The sequence below is a fragment of the Eptesicus fuscus genome, chromosome 18, assembly GCF_027574615.1.
Source record: "Eptesicus fuscus isolate TK198812 chromosome 18, DD_ASM_mEF_20220401, whole genome shotgun sequence".
Lineage (NCBI taxonomy): Eukaryota > Metazoa > Chordata > Mammalia > Chiroptera > Vespertilionidae > Eptesicus > Eptesicus fuscus.
Genome location: NC_072490.1, coordinates 31,052,865 through 31,063,971, shown reverse-complemented (window position 1 = coordinate 31,063,971; position 11,107 = coordinate 31,052,865).

Sequence of the window (11,107 nt, the reverse complement as noted above, 5' to 3'; positions counted from 1 at the left end):
CCCCCATGTGGTCAAAGATGACTGCCCCCATGTGGACACAAGATGGCTGCCACAAGATGGCCAGCAGGGGAGGGCAGTTGGGAGGGACCAGGCCTGCAAGGGAGGGCAGTTGTAGGCGATCAGGCCAGCAGGGGAGGACAGTTAGGGGTGATCAGGCCGACAGAGGAGGGAAGTTGGGGGCGACCGGGCCTGCAGGGAAGGGCAGTTAGGGGCAAACAGGCTGACAGGGGAGCAGTTAGGCATCAATCAGGCTGTCAAGGGAGTTGTTAGGGCAGTGATGAGCAACCTTTTGATCTTGGTGTGTCAAACTTCACCAAAAAACTCAGCATAACTCGGGTAGTGTGTCACTTTGAGGAAAAAACATTATTTCACAATATTTATAGTTTAAATAACATAAATGTATAATTGTTATATATAATTGTATTTAATAAACCAAAAACTAAATATTTAACTTACCTGCTTAGTGACTTCTTTGTTCATCCGTCAGTCGGTTTCTTTTGTTGGTCTTGATATTATTTAGCTTATGTGGGGTGCCGTGAACTAAGATAAGTGAGGGGGAGGGGGAATTCTTTGACTAACCTGCCTATTAGTGACTTTTTGTTGCTGAATTTCATTGGCTAAATCTTCAATTGAAGGTTGGTATTTTGTACACTTCAGGCCCAAGCAAGCGCTACTAACTTCATCTGTCAATCTGTTTCTTTTGTTGGTTTTGATATTACTTAACACTGAAAATAAGGCCTCACAAAAGTATGTAGAGGGAAAAATTGTGAGTAAAGCCATTGCTACATTTTTCAGGGTGCTAAAAGTGTCTGGTAGTCGGTTCCGGCACTCTAAATTTCCTGTTCGTAGTGGCACTCCTCTTGATTCTCCAAGCGGCACCTTTCCAGATTCTCAAGCTTTGACCTCAAGTTGACAAACACCTGAGCCCAGATACTGTCTTGAAATTCTGCAAGTTGCATCTCCAAATCATCAATTTGCATCCATTGGAAACCATTTAATTCCAAACTACTGTAGACTACTACATCAGGATACTTAATTATTTTCATGGTCTGTTCTAGACTTCTAAATTGACTAAATCTATCACTAAACTGGTCAAGTAACAAGTCTAAAACATGCTGGTACTTCATATGCAAGAGTTCCATTTTATTTTTACAGCTGATCTGGCCTTCTCAAAATACTTTGTTACTCGAGGAATATACTTATAAGTTTTAGTTTCTACATCTCGCTTGAAAATTTTAACTTTACTTTCAAAAGCTTTTATGTATCCAAACATAACGTCAATACTTTTGCCGAAACCTTGTAACTTTAAGTTCAGTTCATTAATATGAACAGAGAGATCTGTAAAAAACATCATGGTGTTGACCCACTTATCATCATTAAGCTGAGGAAAGTTTCCCAGATCCTTATCGTCAAGAAATACCTTAATTTCTTCAAAGCACTCCACAAAGCGCTCAAGAACTTTGCCTCGGCTCAGCCATCTTACATTATTGTACATCAGCAGTCCACTGTAGGTGGAATCAACCTCCAGTAAAAGTGCCGAAAATTCTCGCTTGTGAAGGGGGCGAGCAGCTATTAAATTAACTATTTTTGTAACAACTGACATTAAGTCGTTTAAGTCGGTGAATCCTGCCTTGGCACATAAATTTAACATCTGCAAGTTTCCTGATGGATAATACAATGAAAAGGCACAATCAGATGTCCAATAGCTTCTGTAAACAATTTGACAAATCCGACATTTTTCCCCACCATATTTGGTCCCCCATCTGTCATCACTGACACAACTTTAGAGATATCAATGCTTAGGTCACGAAATGTTTGTATAACAACCTTACATATTTCGCTCCCTGATTTACTTGTTGACACTGATATTAACTTTATCAACTCTTCTCTCATTGTGAGACCATCAGAATATCGACCAATAATGGCCAACTGAGCATGTGATGTGACATCAGTAGTTTCATCAAGAGAGATCGAAAAATATTTACACTTCCTTATGTCTCTCTTTAATTGATGTTGTACCTTTGTGTTCAGTCTCATTATTCGGTCTTTTGTGATATTTCTACTGAGTGGTAACTCAGATATTCTCTTAATAATTGCATCTTTATTCTGCATATCGTGAAATAGAACTGGTGCACATCTTAGGAGAGTTTCTTTAATAAATTCTCCCTCACTGAGAGCTTTTCCATGCTGAGCTATAGAGTGAGCAATGCTCAAACTTGCAGATGTTAAATTTGTAGAGCCTTTCATAAATTTAAGGATGGAATTAGATTGGCTCTTATAAAGGTGTAGCTGCCTGGAAATGTATTCCTTCCTTTCATCTTCACGTTTTTCCAAGAGCTGGGAATGATTAGTTTCAAAATGTCTATTTATATTCCACGTTCTGCTTACTACCGTTTCAGTACATAGAACGCAAAATGATCTGCCATTTTTTTCTATAAAGCCATACATCTCGGTCCATGTCTCTTGAAAGGGTCGGCCACTGCTACTACCACTTCCTTTACTTAACCTTCGTTTTTTATTTTTTTGGGTTCTCCATCAGGGGGGCAGTGACAGAAGATAGAATTATAGATAGCTTGTTAGGCCTGCAGGCAATTAGGGGTTAACTAGCCTAACTAACCACAAAATGGTGCATATAACTATCTTTTAGGAAAAGGCAGGGTTAATAAGCAAAAATAGGGGTTAATAAGGATGCACAACAGTAATAGTGGTGAAATGGAGTCTGCACTATGGAGCAAGATGGTGTTCCTTATGTGAATTAAAATGGCTGCCGCTATTTCTAATGGCGGAAAACGGCACCCTTAGCACGCCACAAACCCTCGCCTCTCCCAGCCTCCCCCTCACTTATCTCAGTAATGATGGATTAGAAATCCATGACACCCCAGAACAGTAGATAATGGTTGCTGTGGTTAACTGTTATTTGGTTACTGGTAATGGCAGGGCCCCCAGAGATGTGTCCCCTGCTGCATTCCGCTGCTCTCTGCTCTGCCGGCGGAAGTGAGGGCAAAGGTCCCGGCTTAACCAGAAGTCCCAGAACTAGACGCTCTGTGCCGGACTTCTGTTGTTTTGGCCTATAGACCTCCAGCACAGAGTGTCTAATAGGGGAAGATGAAACATTTGCGACTAGAGTCTTGGAGTTACTCCAAGACTCTAGTCGCAAATGTTTCATCCTCAGGAGCAGCAAATGTTTCATCCTCGGCATGCGGCCGCCTCAGCGGCCGTGTGTCATCAGAAATGGCTACACATGTCAGTGCTGACACGCATGTCATAGGTTCGCCATCACTGGGTTAGGGGGTGATCAGGGTGACAGGCAGAAGTGGTTAGGGGCAATCAGGAAGGCAGGCAGGCAAGCAGTTGGGAGCTAGCAGTCCTGGATTGTGAGAGGGATGTCCAACTGCCCGTTTAGGCCCGATCCTACCTGGTAGGATCAGGCCTAAAGGGGCAGTCATACATCCCTCAAGGGGTCCCAGATTGGAGAGGGTGCAGGCTGGGCTGAGGGACACACACACCCCGCCGTGGACAAATTTCGTGCACCGGGCCTCTAATTTACTAATAATTTGTAAACATAAAATGAAACTATTTAAATGCTTATCCAATTTAGATATGACCAAAAAAAAAAAAACAAGCAATAAAATAAAAAAGAGAAATTGAACTTCATCAAAATTCAACTTTAGTGCTTCAAATGACAACCCAAAGAAAATGAAGAGAAGCCACAGAATGGAAGAAAATATTTGCAAATCATATATCTGATAAGAATCTTGCCTCAAGAATATAAAAAGAACCCTTACAACTCAACAGTAAAAATATAAGTAACTCCATTAAAAACTAGGCAAAGACTACGGAGGGACATTTCTCTAAAGATATACAAATGACCAATAAGCACATAAAAAGATGTTCAACATCATTAGTCATTAGGGAAATGAAAAACAAAACCATAATGATATTCCACTTCTACCTATTAGGGGGGTTAGAATAAAAAAGACGGACAAGTGTTTGGTGAGACTATGGAGTAATTGGAACCCTCATACATTGCTGGTGGAAATGTTAAAATGGTGCGGCCACTTTGTAAATCAGTTTGGCAGGGCTTCAAAAAGTTAAACATAGAGTTACCATATAATTCAGTAATTTCACTCCATTTCACCCAGGAGAATTGAAAGCATATTTTCACACAGAAACCTACACACAAATGTTCATAGTATCACTATTCACACTGGCTAAAAGTGGAGACAATCCAAATGTGCATCAATTTGGTAAATAAAATGTGTTATGTCCTATAATAAAATATTATTCAGCCGTAAAAAAATAATGAAATACTAATACATGCTACCACATGGATGAATGTTGAAGACACAATTCTAAGTGAAAGAAGCCTATCACAATAGGGTACATATTGTATGATCCAATTGATAGGAATTTCCAGAATAGGCAAATCTATAAAGACAGAAAATAGATTAGTGATTGCCAGGGGCTCAGAGAGGAGGGAGAGTGGAGTAACTGCTAACAGGGATGAAGTTTTTTACACTGGGGGGTGGGGTGGGGAATGTTCTGGAATTAGATAGTGGTGATTAGTGCACAATTTTGTGACTATACGAAAAACCATTGAGTTGTACACTCTAAAAGAGTGGACTCTATGATATGTGAATTACAGCTGACCCTGGAACAATGGGGGTTTGAATTGGATCCAAATTGTTCAAGGGTCAGCTGCCTAGGTGGAGGGCCAGCAGAGTTTCGACTGCCTGGGTCATTCACACCCATAGCCCCTGCATTGTTCAAGTGTTAACTATATATTTCAAGGAAGCTGTTACTAAAACATAAAAATCATTCATTTAATAAATAAATCGCCCAGCACTGTTCTAGGCAGTGAGGAAAGAGTGAACAAATCCGACACAAATTCCTGCCCTCGTGGAGATGACATTCCAACAGAATAATCTTAGTGAGAGATCATGAGGGTCCTAATGAATGGCACTAGAGAGAGAAGTGGATAGACTTGAGAGACTCATGCTACAAACAACATGGCTAGCTGACCCATTGGAACCGGAGAGAAGTCTGAGATCACTGCCTCTTGGGGCCCCATAATAATTTTTATTGCCACCCACCTGGCCTCCACAGTCACTGTTCCCCCACTTTAAAAGCACTAGAAAATTGGACTACGTGCTCTTTACAAATCAGAAATTTCAGGAATCTCTGAAAGATAAAATAGAGAAAAGATTTGGTTTGAAAGAGAAAAATCACAGTCAAAACTAAAGCTCAAAAGAACTTGGTGCATAAAAGCAGGCAGGACCCCAAAACTACTCAAATCTCAGAGGCGGTGGATTCCAAGAGCAAGAAAGTATTGGGAGCGAATTCTCCAGGTCTCTCCCACATTTCTGCATGTCTTCTAGACAGGAGCACAAACAGCTTCTGTTGCAGACAATCCTTTCATGGGTGTCTGAATAGAGAACAGCCTTAGAAGACAGAGGTAGTATCTCCCTCCAGAAGCAGAGAGCAAGTTTGATTGCTGTCTGCTTGCTGTACAATAAAAATAAAGTCTCCCTCGGGGGCAAATGATGAGTAAATTTGCTTGAGCCCATTATAAAAGATTGGGGTTTCCTAAGCACAGGATCCCTTAGCAATCCATTGCTTAGGCTATATCCATCTGAGCCAGCTGTGTCACCCCCATAAGGCTTGTGGGGGAGAGGCAAGGGGAACTGACATGACAATAAAGCTCATGCTGCTTCTGAATCCCAAGCAATCAAGTCATTTGTCTCTGATCCTGGAGTCTCATGCCTTCTACTGGCATCCATGAGATTGTGGCAGGCTCACTTAAAAGCTTGTAAGTCAGGTAAAACCTCAGACCTTCCCAGCTCTTAACAGAGAGGTCCTGAGGCAATCAGCTGGGTAGAGCAGCCAAATAGGTTATCCTCTCCTTCGTCTCTTACCTGCTAGTATCAGACAATGATATCTGGCCCAGGAGGGAGACGACAGAAGGAGAACAGTCCAGAGGAAGAACAAGGAGCTCTCACAGCCAGAAACTAACAAGTGACACATCTCCCAAACAGCACCCTCTCCCCACATAACCACAGGGTGCAGTTACAAAACCCAGCAACCACAGGCTAACTTAGCCTCAAGTAAGGGAAAGGGAAAGGGAAAAGGAAAGGAAAGTAATGCAAGAGACAGCTTTCCTTTATACCTGCAATAAATAATTAGAAAATGTAATAGAAAAAGAAAATATCCTATGCACAAGAGCAACAATACAGTAAAATCCTATATAATAAAAGGCTAATATGCAAATTGTCCCCACAGGCAGGAGTTATACCCACTGGGAGTTAGATGTGCACTGACCACCAGGGGGCAGTGCGGAACATGGTGGGAGTCTGTGATGCTGTGCTGGCAGCTGGCGGCAGTGGAGGCTCTGCTGGCTCCAAAGGGCCCGGCGAGAGCAGGACCACAGCGGGATGGTGGAGCAGATGAGTGGGCAGCACCAGGCCAAGGCGGGTGGGGTGCAAGTGGGGGCGGGGGGGGGGGAGGAGGCCAGCCAGTCCTAGGGACCCTACCTGTGCACACATTTCAGGCCTCTAGTAAAACCATAAGAATGAATCTAAAAAGAAATTCCCAAGAGCTATATGGAAAAAGTTGTAATACTTTTATATTTTTAAAAACTGAATGGTTAGTCCAGATGGTGTGGCTCAGTCGATTGTCCCATACATGAAGGAGTCGCCAGTTCAATTCCTGGTCGGGGCACATGCCCAGGTTGCGGGCTTGATCCCCAGTAGGGAGAGTGCAGGAGGCAGCTGATCAATGATTCTCTCATCATTTATGTTTCTCTCCCTCTCCCTTCCTCTCTGAAATCAGTAAAAATATATTTAAAATGGGCAAAAGAGCTGAACAGGCACCTCACCAAAGAAAAATATAAAGATGGCAAATAAGCATATGAAAAGGTGCCTCCACATCTTGTGTCATCAGAGAAATGAAAATTAAAACAATGAGCTACCTTTTGTCTATTAAAATGGCAAAAATCTGAAACACTGACAACAGCAAATGCTAACAAAGATGAGGAGAAACAGGAACATTCATTCAATGAGAGTGAGATTGCAAAGTGGCACTGCCAACCACTTTGGAAGACAGTTTGGCAGTTTCTTACAAAATTAAATATACTCTTACCATATGACCCAGCAACTGTGTTCTTTGGTATTGACCCAAAGGAGTAAAACCTACACTCGGGTGTTTATAGCAGGTTTATTCATAATTGCTGAAACATGGAAGCAATTAAGATGTCCTATAGGTGAATAAGTAAACTGTAGTGAGTGCAGACAATGGAATATCATTCAATAAAAAAATGAGTTATCAGCCATAAAAAGACTTTGAGTGCATGTTACTCAGTTAAAGAACCTATTTGAAAAGGCTACAAACTGTATGATTCCAACTACATGGCATTCCAGAAAAGGCAATATTATGGATACAGTAAAAAGATTAGTGACTGCCAGGGGTTATGGACAGGGAAAGAATGAATAGGGAGAGCAGAGCATTTTCAGGGCAATGAAATTATTCAATATACCATAATGATGAATACATGTCATTATGCTTTCATCAAAATCATAGAATGTACAACACCAAGAGTGAACTCTAATGTACACTGTGGGTTTTGGGTGATGATGTGTCAATTAGGTTCATCAGTTGCAACAAATGTACCACACTGGTGCAGGATGTGACAGTTGGGGAAATTATACATGTGTGAACCTAAAACTATGCTGAAAAGTAAAATCTATTATTTTTAAATGCTACAAATATATTCTCTCATGTCTTCTCTTAAGTTCCTTAAAAGACATTTCTGTATATGCAATAATTAAACACTATATTACTGGATTCATAACATAAGTATAATATAGATGAGAATATAGAACAAAGAAGAGGGAATGGAATTCTATTGGAGCAAAGTTTCTATATATTATTGAAATTAAGTTAATATTATCTTAAGTAAATTTTTATAAGATGCATATTGTGATCCTTAGATCCCCACTTCAAAGAAAACAGCTCAAAATAATATGATTTAAAAATCAACAGAGAAATTTATAATGATACACAAACAAAATATTTTACAAAAGAAAAATTATTTTCTCTTTTCAAGGAGCAACAGAGGAACCAAAAAAAAGATAGTACAATTAGAAAACAAATATTAAAATGGCAAGTGTAAATGCAACCATATCAATAATTACCATAAATACAAATGATCTAGCCAGCGGTCGCCAACCTTTCGGACCTCACAGACCACCAGTGGTCCGCGGACCACCGACCGGTTGGCGACCACAGCTCCAAAGGTTTCCTTAAACCAGCGGTCGCCAACCTTTTGGACCTCACGGTAGGAGGTAGGAATTGTTAGAATGGATTTAAAAAGCAAGATCCAATTGTGTGTTGTCTATAAGAGACATCCTAAAGCAGTGCCCTGGGCGGTCCCGGATCTGTCTCTTGCTTCAACAGTGTTTGGACGGAACAGACCCAGGGAGGCCCCTTCTTCCAGCCTCCGACCACTGCCCTGTGTCTTATCCAGTCACCACCTTCAGAACCACCTCCGGGACCAGCCAACACACCGGGGTTATTTTCTACCTTAACTCCTTATCGCCCAACAACCATGAGCTCCCACATTAGTCAGAATTATTCCACCGAGGTGGAGGCTGCGGCCAACCACCTGGCCAGCCTGCATCTGCGGGCCTCCCACACCTACCTCTCTCTGGGCTTCCATTCCAACAGGGACGATGTGGCTCTGGAGGGCGTGCGCCGCTTCTTCCTGAGTTGGTGGAGGAGCAGAGTGAGGGCGCTGAGCGTCTCTTAGAGTTTGTAAAACTAGCGCGGTGGTGGCATTCTCTTCCAGGAGGCGCTGAAGCCTCCCCAGATGAGTGGACAAAACTCAGGACGCCATGGAGGCCGCCCTGGCCTTGGAGAGGAACCTGAACCAGGCCCTTTTGGAGCTGCAGGCCCTGGGTTCTACCCGCACAGACCCCACTCAGCTCTGTGACTTCCTGGAGAATCACTTCCTGGGTGAGGAGGTGAAACTCATCAAGAAGATGGGCTACACCTGACTAACATCCACCCACAGGCTGGCAGGCCCCAGGCTGGCCGGGGCGAGTATCTCTTCGAGAGGCTCACACTCAAGGACTTTGGAGCCCAGAGGCCTTTGAGGGGCCCCTCTGCATTTCCCAGGTGTCTGGCTTTTACCTGAGCCTCTTCCCAAAACTACTAGCCATTCTTTTAACCACTCTGAAGCCCTCTCCCATGCACTGGACCAAATAAAACAATAAAGCTTTTTGCAGCAGAGAGAGAGAGAGAGAGAGAGAGAGAGAGAGAGAGAGAGAGATCCTCAAGATTCAAAGTAACCATAGGTAAGAAAGTTGGAGTGGCTATATTAATATTGGAAGAAAGTCGACTTTAAGGCAGGAATTATTAGAAAAGAGCTATTTTATGATGATGATAAGGTCAATAAACTGGGACTATATAATAATTGTAAATGTAAATTCACCTATAACAACAGAGCCCTAAAATATATGAAGAAAAACTGATAGAACTAAAAACAGAATAGGCAATTCAATAATTATAACTGGAAGTCTTAATACTTCACTCTCAAAAATTGGCAGAACAATTAGAAAGAAAATCATCAAAAACAGAGAACACTTGAACACCACTATTAACTAACTCAACCTGACATATATGAAACACTCCATCCAAAGACTGCAGAATATGCATTGTTTTAAAATACACAGGACAGACCACATTCTGGGCCAAAAAATAAGTTTCACTAAATTTTGAAAAAGAGTGAAATCATACAAAATATGTTCTCTGAATGAAATAGAATTAAGCTATAAGTCAACAAAAACGAAATTCTGGAAATTTTCCAAATATTTATAGATTAAGCAACACACTTGCATATAATCTAAAGAAGAAACCACAAGGAAACTGGAAAATATTTTGAACTGAGTAAAAAGGATTATAAGAAAATATTACAAACATCTTTATTTGCCTGGCTGGTGTGGCTCAGTGGTTGAGTGTTGACCTATGAACCAGGAGGTCACACAGTTCAATTCCTGGTCAGGGAACATGCCCGGTTGCAGGCTTGATCCCAGTAGGGGGCATGCAGGAGGCAGCTGATCCAGGATTCTCTCTCATCACTGATGTTTCTGTCCCTCTCTCCATCTCCCTTCCTCTCTCTGAAAAACACAAATAAAAAATTTTTTTTAAAAAAAAATCTGTATGTCAACAAAATATGAGTTAGATAAAATGGACAAATTCCTAGCCCTGGCCAGGTGGCTCGGTTGGTTGGAGCCTCACCCTGTGGGTCAAAAAGGTGGTGGATTCAGTTCATACCTAGGTTGCAGGTTTGATCTCCGGACAGGGTATATCAACGTTTCTCTCTCACATAAATATCTTTCTCAATATCTCTCTCTCTCTCTCTCTCTCTCTCTCTCTCTCTCTCCTCTCTCCCCCTCTCCCTCTTTCTCTAAAGTCAATAAAAATATATTCTCGTGTGAGGATTATAAAATAAAAAATGGACACATTCCTATAAAAACACAAATTACCAAAACTGACTTAAGAAGAAATAGAATGTCTGAATAGACCTACAATATTTTTTTAAAATTGAACTAGCAATTTAAAACCTTCCCACAAAGGTAAGTCCAGCCCTAGCTGGTTTGGCTCAGCAGACAGGGAGTTCACAGTGAGGATTCACAGGGCACAGGGCAATGAGGAGCTCACAGGTGACGGGCTGAGGTCAGAGTAGCAGCAGACACGAGGCGGCGCCACTGGGTTCCGAACCCCACTCCTGGCCAGGCCAGGGGCCTAGGGCTCCTCCTGGAGTCCTGGCCAGCTCTGAACTCGTCCATCTGTCCCCTACACATGGCACCTTCACCCTCCCCCTGCTGAATGTTGCCCGCATTATTCATCGAATGTGGAACGTTCACGGATCGAAGACAGAATTCTCCAGGGCCAAAGCAATTCTTTCCTACAAGCTCCTCCCACCACCGAGCCCTCTACCCAGACACCGGAAACACAGCAGCTGTTCCCACCGCCTGGGAGCCCGGGTGTAGGTTCCAACCGCAGGCACATGTGCCCAGCGGGGACCATCACAGGGTCGTGCCACTTCCGG